The 13,184-nt window shown below is 56.5% G+C and overlaps 1 protein-coding gene and 1 long non-coding RNA gene across 3 annotated transcripts in view; one reads left to right on the plus strand and one right to left on the minus strand.

Moving 5' to 3' along the window:
* LOC138110992 (semaphorin-3D-like) overlaps window positions 1-2,797 on the plus strand; it is a 39,280-nt gene extending 36,483 nt beyond the window's left edge. For both annotated transcript variants that reach the window (XR_011151205.1, XR_011151206.1), the window contains 2 exons: window positions 1,653-1,946; window positions 2,588-2,797. The gene's annotated coding sequence lies outside the window, so the exon portion shown is untranslated. The remainder of the gene's footprint in view (window positions 1-1,652; window positions 1,947-2,587) is intronic.
* Window positions 2,798-5,401: 2,604 nt separating this feature from the next.
* Window positions 5,402-10,875, minus strand: LOC138110993 (uncharacterized). The gene is made up of 2 exons (XR_011151207.1): window positions 6,877-10,875; window positions 5,402-6,282 (listed from the first exon to the last, which is right to left on the minus strand). It is a non-coding gene; the product is annotated as an uncharacterized lncRNA (long non-coding RNA).
* Window positions 10,876-13,184: the final 2,309 nt, after the last annotated feature.

Consider the following 13,184-nt stretch of genomic DNA (forward strand, 5'->3'; position numbering starts at 1 on the left):
GGAATACAGGGAAAAGGTGCACCAGCCCTCATACCACCCCTGACAGCACCATTTTCCCCCCACCAGCAGCACAGTGCAGCAACCCTGGAACCCTCACTGCAGCAGAGCTCAGTAACCCTGGTGCTGGGATAACCCTGGAACCCTCAGAGGAGGACAAGCCCCACACCAAAAAGTTAGGGATGACAGCTGCAGGCTGGAGAGTGACAGGTACGGGTTGAGGGCTGGGGCGTGTAGAGCAGGAGTGAGGGGTTCCAGGCAGCAATAGCAGTGAGGGGTATAAAGTAGAGGGGGTTAAAGGTTAGGGGATAAAGGGACAAAAGTCAGGGCATAGGTTGGGGGGTCAGGGAATCAAAGGTGAAAGTCCAGGGGTCGAAGGTCAAGGTGGTCAATGTCAAAGCACAGAGGTCACATGTAGAAGGTTGGGGCAAAGGTCACAGGGCTCAGGGGGGTCAAAGGTCCTGGGGTCAGGTGTCATGGGTCAAAAGGCAAGGGTCAAAGGGCTCAGGTTTGGGGGGGGTCAAAGGGCAGGGCTCAAGGTGTAAAGGTGGATGGTCAGGGGTCAGGGATCAAAGGTCAGGTTGTCAAGGAATGGGTCGAGGGGTCAAAGGTCAGGGGGGTAAAAGGTCAAGGCTCAGGCTCAGGATTAGAGGTTTCAGCATGATTTTCCATGGTGGTTCCCAGTGTGGGGACACGGGGTGTGGAGTCAGTGGCGCCGGGGGCGGGCAGGAGCCCCATGGGCAGTGGCCGGCAGCGGCGGGGACGTCTCCGTCCGGGTCGCGCCCCTCCACTCCCAGCAGAAGCCCCCCTGCGCCGTGCGGTGCCCGGCCGCACTCCTTGCCCTCCCTGCCGCTGCCTTCCCGCACTCCCACCGCACCCCCTGCTCCCCTCCAGCCCAGGGAAATGCAGGAAAACACAAAATCATCGAGGTGGAACAGTCACCGGAGCTGCCCGAGCCATCCCCCCGCCTGAAGGCGGCAGCTGCCCAGAGCCGGGAGCACCCAGCAGGATGCAGCTCCTCTTTCCCAGGAGCTGGAGGCAGGGTTTCCCAGGCAGGGGGAGCAGGGAGAATTTCAGCTCCCAGCAGCTCTCTGTGAGTGCTGGATGGACTCTGGGCTGAGCCAGGTGGGAGGTGTGGGTGGTGTTCATGTCCTCAGGAGCTGCTCGAATCCACCTTAAACTCCTGGAGTGGTCTGTGCTGGGAAGAACCTTACAGACCATCCTGTTCAGCCCCTTGCCATGGTCAGGGACACCTTCCTGGGGTGTCTGTGCCAGAGTGGTGGAATGCGCAGGACTTTTTCCCTGAGCCCAATCCCGGGCAATACTGGGGTTCCCATGGGAAGAAGCCTGTGAGCTGCATTTCTGGAGCTGGGAGCCTCCATGCCTGGGAGTGTTCCCAGTACCGCTCTTTGGTTTTTTCCATAACTGGGCATGATGTTTCTCCCCAGAGCAAGGTGGTTTTCCCTGGATTGTTGGGGTTACACACTGGCTGTTTGACAGCTCTGTTGTCTCTTTGTCCTGAATGGAAGAGCGAGGAACGGGAGATGCTCCCAACTGTCACAGGGATGTGGGAACAGCCCAGTTCCAGTGAGGAATGTGACGCCCAGCTTGTGGCGTGTGCCCTGAGATGGTCTTTCCTGTTGTTTTGTCCTTAGAGCCTGTTGGAGTGCTGGCCTGGATTTGGGAGGAGCCAAGTAGCCTGGAGCAGTGAGGTTTTTCCTGTCAGAAATCCATGCTGGGGATGTTTTCCCTGGCTGTCCCAAGGGGAAGGAACAGCTCTGGAGTTTTTGCAGCCACAGGCTGGGGATGCATCCCCTGAAAACCAGTTCAGGATCGTTCATCTGACTCTGTCCCTGACCTGTGGCTTCCAGGGAGCCTTCTGGTCTTCTGGATATTCCCAGGAGAGGATATTCCACCACCTGACTTTTAAGCCAGGAATTGCAAACCCAGTAAGTCAGTCACATTCTATGGGAGCTGCCCCAATGGTGGGATGGCAGAGGGCACAGCCCACGCTGCTGTTTGGGACATTCCCAGCTGGAACGGGAGCCAGCTGGGCATTTTGGAGCGCTGAGGCCACAAGGGCAGCCTTGAGTGGCATTCCCAGGCAATGCTGAGGCATCCCATGCCTGTGGCACGTGGCAACACATGCCTGATGTGGAGCAGAGAGAGGAAGGGAGAAATTCTGAGTTGATGGGAGGAATGGAATTGGGCTTTCCAGAATGGAATTGGTATAGGTGCTGATGGAATCATGGGGTGGCTTGGAAGGGACACAAAGACCCTCTGGGCTCTGTTTTCCCATCCCATGGCAAAGAACACGTCCAAAACTGCCTCCTCACCCTCATGGAATGGCAATGGGTGTTGGGAGCTCTGGCAGGAGCACCTGGAGACCAGGTAAGAATAGCAATGGGATTGTTTTGGCTGCTGCTGGATGTGGTTTTCTCTTTGCAGGATGTTCCTCTGACCGATGTTTTCACAGTAGCTTGCTAGGCCTCATTTGAGGATAATTCCAAGAATTTGGAAGTAGTTGGAAAAGAGTGAGGAAAAAAGGTGAACCTGATCCGTTTCTAGTAATTCTGAACTTCTCTTGCAGCACCATTCTGAAGGAAAGCTGGTTAAAGGATAAAGATGCAGAGGAACAAGTGTTGTCAACCCCCCTGCCTCCCTGACAGAGCAAAGCTTTCTGCAATCCCAGTAAATCTCTTGGAGAAACTATGGGATCACAAGGTTTCCTAGGAAAGGAAAACTAAGGACAGAGATGAGGAAAGAGGCTTCCAATTAATAATGATTTGATGGAGGTAGGAATGATTCTTGTATGTTTGATGCACCCCTTTTTATTCCTGGGATAATTTTAAATGATTTCTTTAAAAACTCATTTTGATTTGGGAATTCAAATTAGAGAGGAAGCGATGCAAAATAAATGCAGGGAGAGATCACAGAATCATCCTGGAATGGCAGAATAGTTTGGGTGGGAAGGGACCTTAAGGATCACCTCATTCCATCCACAGGGTGCTCCAAGCCCCGGCCAGCCTGGCCTCGAACACTTCCAGGGATGGGGCAGCCACGATTTCCCTGGGTTTATGGGCACAAGAGGAAATTTCCAGCAGGAAGTGAGGGATTTCCTTTGCTCTGCCTGGCCCTAGCAGGGCTTTGGGAGGCAGAGGGTGTGGGAACAGGAGCTTTGTCCACTGCCTTGGGGGAGTCTCTGCTGTCCCAAAACCCAGCCGAGCAAGTGGTTGTGGTTTAACATCCCGTTCAAAGGAGATGCCAGGCCAGGAACGGGAATGGACTGCAGAGCAGGGATGGTGCCCAGCAGAGGGGTGACCGTCCAGGGGGTCCCAGCAGTCCATCCCTGCTGGCCAGGTTTGGGATGAGCAGGTTGGTGACTGTCCCTGTGCTTGCTCTGCAGGATGAGGAAGCCAGGCCTGCTGAGGAGGAAGATGAGGAGGTGTGGGAGGATGGAGACAGCGGCCACCAAAGGCTGCGGAAGGCACAGATCCAGGTAGGAGACGTTGCCTTCCGAGGAGAGGGACTTGTCTGTCCCGTTGGAATTTGGGGCGTGAGGCCAGTGGAACAAAGGGTTTGATTCCATTTTCTTACTCGGGTTTTCACGTGCCTTAAGAGAGCTTTGTGAAAATGTCATTATCCCTGATTGAATCTCTGGAAAACAGGGATTGAAGCTTTCAGAAGGGGCCCAACCCTGCCTGCACGTATCCAAGTGCAGCCCCCACTCCCTGTTTTTGTGTACAGCTGGGATGAGACCTCAGCTGCTGCTACTTGCCCACTCACAAGTTGTGTAGCTCAGAGCCTCAGCCATGAAGGGCCAGGCTGTGTTTAAAACAGCCCAAGGTACCAGAGAGCTGAAGTAATTTCCTAGCAGGTAACTTGACTTGGAAGCTGCATTCTAAAATTTGTCCACATTTAATTTATGTCCCACGTGGAGACACCTAAAGAAGCAGAGGTGGGGTGTTCCTAAGAAAAGAACATCTAAATTCTTTGGTGGTAGAGGGCTTAAAATTAAAGTCTGAGTGGAGGTGCCTTTAGGACACTTCCATTCCAGTATCTGAATGGAATTTACATGAAGTATCCAAATCCTGACAAGCTTGTATGAACTCCAAAGCCTCTGCAAGTGTTTTACAGCCAGGGAAGGAGATAAGAGTCTGGAGTCTCTTCCCAAAACCTGGCTGCTGGTTTGTTTGGCCAGGCATAGGAATAATTGTGTATTCCCTGGGGCTGTCCTTATGGGGAGAGGTTTACTTATGTGCCCTGGGTTTATTCAGTGCCTCTTCAAAGTGATGGAAACTGATTTCATTGAAATGCCAGGGGTGCCAAATGTTTTCCCCAGCCAGAGCTCGGAGCCAGTCCAGTGGGAAGAGGCTTAATGGCCATTTTCCCACTCCCTCGGGGCAGCAGCACTGGAGCACTCGCACCCAGCCGTGCCCGAGGTGCCGAGTACTGGCAGGAGGCAAAGCCGGGGACGGGGCAGTAGGAGCTTGCAGTGCTCCTGGAATCGCAGAGCTGGAGCTGTGGGTTAGAACTCCCAGGAGCTGCTGCCTCACTCAAACCTCGTTTCAAGCTCAGCATCCCTCCTGCTCCCTTGGAATGATTGTTGCTTCTGTTGTTGCTCTTTCCCGATACATGATGATTATTATTGTAAATTCCCACTCCATTTCTTCCATAGCCCTTTGCTTCCCAGAGGTGGTGCTTTAGGCAAGCCCCTCCAGCCTGGGAAGGTGCTTTTGGCTCCACACTCATTCCCAGTCCCCATGAGCAGCTGGACCTGTGCTGCCCCAGCAGGTGCCTTTCCTTCCTTCCTTCCCTGCTGCACTTTGGCTTTTCAAGGGCTCTCTGGGGGGCTGAGGGAGAAGTTCTTTGTCATTCCAGGGCAGCATAAGCCCTGATCCCACTAAAAGCAGGAGGAATCATTTCATCCTTGTTTTTGGATACACCTTTAGTGTTTTCTCTCTTTTGCTGACACTGTGTGGTGAAGCAGCAGCTCCCTGGAATAATTTTTATTTGTAAAACAGTGAATTCCCTGCTGGAATCCCAGTCACAGCCCCCCAGATCAATGTGCAGTTTAAGGCCTTACACCCTGACCAGGACAAGTTCCTGTCCTTAGACATGGAAAACAGGGGAGAACTCAGACTGGATTGGAGCCAGCATCCAGAATGGGGAAAGTGAGGCAGCGTGCTTGGAGAAGGCTGGGGCTGGTACAGGGGGTGTTCCCCGTTGGATGACACCCGTGTGGAGCCGATCCTTCTCTTCCTTTGTCCAAAGTCCGATGGCAAAGGAGTGAAGAACCCACAAGTGGGGCCTGGAAGGAAAACAGTTCTGTTAAAATTAGGCAAAGAATGCACTAAGTAAAAATGGACATCCTTTTTATGTGTGAAAGAAAGTAGGGGAAAAATGTTGAAAAAGAGTTCTTTTATTTGGTGCCACCTCTCATTTTTTTATGGATAAAACCCTCTAGTGAGCAATCAGAACAGGAGTGGGAAAGCCAGGAGCCTTTGACTTCCACAGTGAACTTAATTTCCATGCTTAATTTTAACAATTTCCTCTCTCTCTCAGGACAGGAAAACCCACTTAACTTGTCCCATCTTTGCCAAAAGCTTTGGTGTTTGAGCAGCCAAACCCAAGGAGCTCTGGCCCCACCAGCCTGTACTGGAGGGCCCCTGGTCCTGCCCGTGGTGTGGGATGAATCCCCAGTTGTCCCCAGAGGGGGCTGCCCTGGTCCCTGCAGTGCCCAGCACCTGAGACAGAGAGAGCCCTGTCCAAAGGGGCCTTTGGCACCTTGTCAGGAATGTGGCAGCAGCCCCAGGAGCAGGCTGGAGGTGAGAACTGGGGCTGTGTTTGAGCCTGAGCAGGTCAGCTCAGTGTTTACCTGTGGGGGGAGCTTGGCCCCACACGCTGAGTTGAAGCGGGATCAGGGTGACAGATGCTGCATTTTGGGCACCCTGAGAGTTTCTCTCCCCCCTGGAGCTTTCCTGCAGGGATGGGGCAGGGCAGGGAGCAGAATTAACCCTGCACCTCCCGTGGACACTGCTGGCCTTTGTCTCTCTGTTGTGCCATCAGCCTGGGGGAATTTGCTGCTGCCACTGCCACCCCACCTGGGGGCTGCGTGCTCCTGGCAGCCCTTCCCAGCTCCACACCCGAGCTCCAGCGGTGCCTCCGGGCTGTGTTGGGAGCGTTTGCTGGGAATGGGCCTCATCCCTGGAGTATCCTTTCCTTCCAGAGTGGATGGACAGAGCTGCTGGGCTTGTCAGCTTCAGAGTTTGATTGCAAAAGTCACTGCAGGGAAGAATGACAAGGAGGTTTGTCAGAGTGGTGCTGTCAGACCCCACCTGCCAGTCTGTGCTTTGGGTTGGAGGTTGTTGTGTATTGGCCCTGCAGGCAAGGAATGTCCCCTTCCCACCTCAGCCCAGCAGCTCCCAAGGGCTCTTCCTGGAGTACTTATTCTTTGCTTCCCTTTGGGCTAACTTAATCTCCACCCTTCCATGAGCAATTCCTTGGCTTCTCCTGGAGAAAACCCCACGGCAGAGGCAGTCTGCAAAGGAGCCCAGAGCTGTGCTTGGAGCAGAGAGTGCTGAGAGCTGCGGGTGCCTCTGCTGCCCCAGGCTGGCAATATCCCCATGGAACAGACTGGGCAAATGGGATTAGAGGGAGCACAAGTCCCTTCAGGGAAGGGGTTTTCTCCTGTGCACATCAGGCACGGGGCAGGAAGGGAACTTTGGAAATCAGCTGATTTCCCCCAGAAAGCATCACTCACATCAGCATGGATGACATGACCTGTGCCCACCGCTCACCATGCACCCGGCCAGAATCAAGAGCAAAGGTTGGTTTGGGTGTGAGCACTTGAAATAACTTGGAAAGAGAAGCAATCACCTTTTGCTGCTTCTTTCTTTCTTTCTTTCAGATGCTGGGATTGCCTCTGGGCACGTGTGCTGAGCTCTCCCTGCAGGGAACCGTCAGGCCTTAACAGCTGTGAGGTTGTGTTCTTCTCAGTGGGGAACTGGAAATAATTATTAATTAATTAATTGCAGAAATGTCTTCTGAACCTTTCCCCTTTCCTGGTAGATCTTCTCTCTCTGCCTCTGAATTTACAGCTGTTCCCTGGTGTCATTGGCCCTGCCTGAATTCCTTGCAGCTCCTCACTGGGAAAACCTGGGGTGACTGAGAGGGGACACAAGAATTGTTTGTGTAGGAAAATGGGAGGGGATGTCGAGGGGAGCGAGGTGGCATTTTTGAGGGAAAAGCTGAGGTGATGTTTAGGAGAGAGAATGCACATTTTTGGGGCAGAAAAGAGTTAATATTGTAGAGGAAGGAAAATTTGGGGGGTAAAACTTGATGTAACCTGTAGGGGACAGAATGAATATTTTGGCATAGGCATAGAGGAGTAGACAAATAAGGAAAATTTTGGAGGCAAAGCGTGACAAAATCTCAAGAGCAGAGAATGATCACTTGGAGGGAAAAATGAGGTGATGAGTACTGAGCATGTGGGGAAAATCTGAGCTAATCTCTAGGGGAGAGCATGAACACACTGAGGTAACATGAGGGAATCAGTTGTGGGCAAGTAGGGAAACTTGTGTAAAAAGAACATTAAATAAGCTGTAGAAAGAACATGTTGAGGTAAAAATGAGGTCATCAGTAGTAGACAGATGGAAAACTTTGGTGGTAAATCTTGATAGAAGCTATGTGGTAGAAAGTAAATAAATATTGAAGGAAGAAGAGGGAATCAGTAGTGGACAGGTAGGGGAATTTTGGGGGGGTAAAACTTGAAATAATCTAGAGGTTGAGAATGAATATTTTGAGGTAAAAATGAGGTAATAAGTTGTGGACAGTTAAGGAAAATTTTGGGGGTCAAACTTGAGGTAATCTCTAGGGAGAGTATGACACACTGACATAAACTGAGGCAGTCACTGGGGCTAGGCAAGGAAATTTGGGGTGTAAAACGTGGGAAGATCTGTAGGGCAGAGAATGAACATATTGAGGAAGCAATGAGGTGACCAGTAGTCAAGAGGAGGTAGAATTTGGGGGGCAAACCCTGAGGTAATTATGGAGGAACAGTAAGTGTTTTTGAGAAAAAATCGGACCTAATTTGTAGGGGACAGAATGAACATTTTGGGGATAAGACAGACAGAACTTGCGTGGTTTTGGTTTTACAATCTGGTCAGTATACAGGGGACAAAAGAGACATTTTGGTCATAAAATCCTAGTTAATCTGTAGAAGAAAGAACTCCTATTTTGAGGTAAAAAGGAGGTGATCAGAATTGGGCAGGTAGGGAAAATTGAGGGGGTAAAATGTGAGGTCATCTCTAGGAGAGAGCAGGAGCATCCTGAGGTAAACTGAGGGAATTGCTGTGGACAGGTGGGTAAATCTGGGGGGTAAAACTTGAGGGAATCTCCATGGTAGAAAAGGAGTATTTTGAAGTAAAAATGAAGTACTCCGTGGTGGAGAGGTACAGAAAATGTCGGGGGTAGAATCTGAGGTGATCTGTAGCAGAGAGAATGCACTTGATGGGGTAAACTGAGGTTTTATGGCCAGGTAGGGAAGTTCTGAGGGGTAAAAATTGAAAGTGTCTGTAGGGTAAAGAATGAGAATATTGAGGTGGAAATGAGGAAAGAGGTAGTGGACAGGTGGGGAAAGTTTTGGGGGCAAATCTTGTGGTAATCTCCAGAGCAGAGAAAGAATGCTTCCTTGTAAAAAATGAGGAACTCAGAAGGAGACAGATGGGGACATTTTGGGGGTAAAGTCTCAGGTCATCTCAAGGTGAGGGAAGGACTATTTGGAGGTGAACTCAGGACTCACTGTGTCCTCCTTCCTTGGCAGCAGCTGGCAGGGAAGGGAGAAGAGGCCTCAGGCTGGAGAGGGGCAGGAGAAAGGCACTGTGGGCAAAGGGACCTCCCTGGCATCCCCAGGGCACCTGTGGGGAACAGAGTGGACACTTTGGGAGCAAAGGGAGGTGAGTGGATTGTCCCTTTGGGGGATGCTGGGATTTAAATCATTCTATCCATTTGCCTGCTGACATTTCCCAGCCCAGGGGCTTTGGCTGCCAGGGCAGCACAAAGATTGTTCCCTGTGTGGTGCCCAGATTTGGGGTTAGGCTTTGCTAGTTCACATGAATTCTACCCAAAGCCCTGAATTGCCACTGGAATAGCCTCCTAGTGCCTCCTGGAGCATGGATATTCCCATGCAGAGCTGCCTATTTAACAGCAGGTGTCAGGAAGCAGCAGAGCTTCCAGGGAAGCTCAGCAGGGTCAGGGCAAGGACAACTTCATGTTCCATAGAATTTGCTGTTTGTAACCCTCATCCCCCAGCCCCCCCCACCATGTCCCTGGGGCACCTGACAGAGTTCCCTGGAATTCAGCTGCCTGCACCCCCCGAGCTCGGGCTCGGGTGATATTTGGAAGCAGGAGAAGGCGCTGGCCGGACGCGCTCCCAGCCCGTGCTGAGGCAGCCCCTGTGCCCCCGGGAGGACTTCTCTCCCTGCAGGAGCAATTTCATTGCAGAGCCTCTGGAAGTTCTTTTCCCTCAGGAAAGGGATGCACATCCCTGCCTTCAGGGCACCTGCAGTGTGAGCCACCTGTGAAAGCTTTCCATCAGTTGTGCAGTTCCAGCTGGTTCCCCAAAAACTGCCAACTCAATCCAAAGAGATTTCTCTGCCTCTGACCTTTCATTTGAAGGCATCTCTGAGGGCATTGCTTGGCATTTCATTGCTGTGGGGGAAGCTTGCCTTGGCTTTAACGCTGCTGAGGGATGATGTCCTCAGGCTGGAAGGGAAGGCATTTTGGGTGGCTGGGACATAGCTGGCAGGTGTGTGGGAGGTCGGCAGCGGGAATTGCTGTCTGAGCCCCTCTGCAAACAGCCCGTGCCGACATTCCCCGGTGCCAGCTGTTCCTTGGGGTATTTTTGGGGCGTCAGTGGGGTCTGTCGGGGCCGAAGCATCTCCGGGTGCCTGTTCAGAGCAGCCCCTGGCCGAGGGGCCGCCCTTTATCCATGTCCATCCCAGCGCTGCCCAGGCAGCCCGGTGCCCGTTCCCGGGATGTGTGTTTGGCATGCTGTGTGCCACAGGCAGGACACTGCAGGCACAGCTCCTCTCTGCAAATCCAAAGCACAAGAGCTGCTGGTTCCCTTCCTGGGGCTGCCGGCCTTCTCCCTCCCCCCGTTCCCTGCCAGCTGGGACACACAGAAGGAGCACCAAGGAACACTCCTGGCAATGAGCAGGAGTCACTGAGAGCTCTGTGCAGCTCTGGGCCACAAAAGCTGCCTCAGCCGCCACTGTGATTTTGGCCTGTGAACACTCACCTGCGGGAAATGCCCCTCTGCAGGCAGGAGCAGCTCTGACACTCTCCAGAACTTTGGCCATGGAGCAAGTGAACCCTCAGGACTTGCCTTGCTTCTTTCTCCCTGGAAAGGGACGTGGAATGAGCACCTTGACAGCTGTTGGGGAAATCCTGGAAAGGGCAGGAAATCAGGGCTATGGGAAGAGTTTTGTGCTGTCCCCCAAGCGATCACCTGTGGTGTTCCATGATCAGGTGCTGGCCATGGAGCTCTGCCCTGTAGCCATGGCAGGGGCTGGGGTGTAAAGCAGCATTAGCATAAAAGAAGGAGCTGTATTTGCAAAGGAATTACCTTGCTGGCACTTGGCATTGCCATGCCAGGCAGGACATTGGCAGGAGCTGAGATTGGCTTGGTTGGAGCAGGGTGCTGAGAATGGCCAGGTGTGGGTTCAAGGCCCAGATGAGGCATTCACATAAGGGTTCGACTTGGTGCTCCTTGTGTATCCATTCCCACTCAGGAGATGCTGTGCTCTGGAAATAAAGAAGAAACAGTTTCCACTGGACTTTCAAAGCCAGAGGTTTTTGCACTGGAGAGTGCAAGGCGCAGAGAAAGTGGGGGGGGGGGGAAGGAGAGCATCAGGTACCGGCTGAGCGGCCCGAGCCCCGGCCCCAGAGCGGGCGCAGTCAGAGCAGGAGCGGCAGCAGCGGACTCGGCGCCAGCGCCCGGCCCGGGGGAGCGGCTCCTCCCGGCCGCGGCGCTGCAGCCGCGCTCGCTGGGCGGGGGCGCGGCGGGCGGGAGGCCCCCGGGGGAGCGGCCCCGGGGCGGGGGGAGGCGGGCGCTGCTCTGCGCAGGGGGTGCGGCGGCCTCGGCAGCGCCGGGGCTGGGGGAGCTGCGCGTCCCCGCGGGGGCTGCGGGCGGACCCGGGCCGGGAGCGCCGCCGCTCCGGTTCCGCCCCACGGGGCGGGCGGCGCTGCGGGAGCGGCGGCCTCTGGGGGTGCCGGGGCCAGCACGGGCGGTCCCCGTGCCCCGCCCGCTTCCAGGCGCGATCCAGCGCCTGCTCCGGGGAAGCGCCGCCCGCCCGGCACGGCCCCGGCTCCCCGCGGCCGCGGCGGGACCGTAGCCGGAGCTCCGGCGGGACCGCAGCCCCGCGCTGGCCGCAGCCGGAGCGGCAGCGCCGGGCTCGGCCCCAGCGCCAATCCCGGAGCGGCTTTTAACCAGCCGCGGCGATCCCGATCCCTAATGCCATCCCCAATCCCACCTCAGTTCTCCGAGCCCGGGAGCCACACCCCGCCCGCCGAGGGACAAGCGGCTCGGCCCGGGACCCCCAGCAGACACCGACAGGACTCGGACCCGAATCCCCGGACCCCGTTCCCGGTCCCACCTCAGCGCCTCGGGCTCGGCGCAGCGCCGGGAGCAGCCCCCGGGGCCGGGATCCGCACAGCGCTCCGAACGACGGTCCCGCCGCAGCCCGGGACGAGCAGAATGAGCATCCAGCGCACAAAGCGGAGCGGGCGCGGATCCGCCGGCATTTACAGGCGCGGGCGGGGCGGGGCGGGGCCGGCACAGGTGTGAAGGGCGGGGTCCGCACAGGTGCGCGGGGCCCCAGAGCGGCTGCGCGGGGCGGGGCCGAGAGGATTTAAGCCTCGGGAATCGGCCCCGCCGCCATTTGCGCGCTCGGTGCTCGGTGGGAGAGGTTGCGGCCGGACCGGGTTCTGTATCTCTATATATCTCTGTGTCTCTGTATTTCTTTTTCTTTATATTTGTGTTTGCTTCTCTTCTTCTAACCCTCTCTGTTCTTCCCCCTCTGCCTCCCCTCCCCCACCCCCTACACCCCCCCCCCCCCAACCCCCCCCCCCCTCTCCCCCCTAGCCCTCCCCTCCCTCCCCCCCGGCCCGGTCCCCCCCATCCCCCCTCCCTTTCCCCCTACACGCCTCAACCCTGCCCTACCCCTCCATCCCCCCCCCCTCCTCCACCGTTCCTCCCCCCCCCCATCCCGCGTCCCCCCTGCCCCCTCACCCTGCTCCCCTTCCCCTCCCAATTTCCCCCACCTGCCCTCAATCCTCCCCCTCTGTCTCCCACCTTTCCTTCCACCTCCCCGTGTTCCTCTTCCCGCTTTCCCCCTCTGCACCTTGACCCCCCCCCCACCTGTGCTCCGTCCTCGTCCTCCCCCCCCTCCTTTCCTGTCCCCCCACCCCGCCTCTCCCTGCACACCCTGAACCCCCCACCTGCCCTCCTTCTTTGACCCCCTCTGCTCCCTTATTCCCGTCCTCTGTCCCGTCTTTCTCCCGCAGCCGCGGGGCTCGGGGCGCCGGAGAATAAAGCCCAGAGGGCCGGAGCCCGGCGCCCCTGCCCTCGCTGGAGCCCCACACGGGGCCGGACCCGCTCGGCGGGTCCCCTGTGCAAACAAGAACACCGCCGGGGCTCCGGCTTTCCACACACACACTGGGGATCCCCTCTTCAGGAGGGGGTCCCGGGGCGGGGGGTGGGTTTCAGGGAGGGGGGTGTGTTGGGGTAGGGTGGGCCCCCTCCACCGGAGGAGGGGGTCCCGGGGGGGGGGGTGGGTGGGTTTCAGGGAGGGTGGTGGGTTGGGGTGGGCCCCCTCCAGAGGAGGGGGTCCCGGGAGGGGTGGGTGGGTTTCGGGGAGGGTGGTGGGTTGGGGTGGGCCCCCTCCGGAGGAGGGGGTCCCGAGGGGGGGGTGGGGGGGGTGGGCCCCCTCCGGAGGAGGGGGTCCCGGGAGGGGGTCAGGGTGGGCCCCCTCCGGAGGAGGGGGTCCGGGGGAGGGGGGTGGGGCGGAGGGGGGACTTTCCCCCCCTCCAGTCCCCGCCCCCTCTCCCGGACCCCCTCCTCCGGACGGGGCTCCCCCCCGGCCCCCTCCCCGGGACCCCCTCCTCCGGACCGGGGCCCCGGGGGG

This window comes from Aphelocoma coerulescens, chromosome 5 (assembly GCF_041296385.1).
Source record: "Aphelocoma coerulescens isolate FSJ_1873_10779 chromosome 5, UR_Acoe_1.0, whole genome shotgun sequence".
Lineage (NCBI taxonomy): Eukaryota > Metazoa > Chordata > Aves > Passeriformes > Corvidae > Aphelocoma > Aphelocoma coerulescens.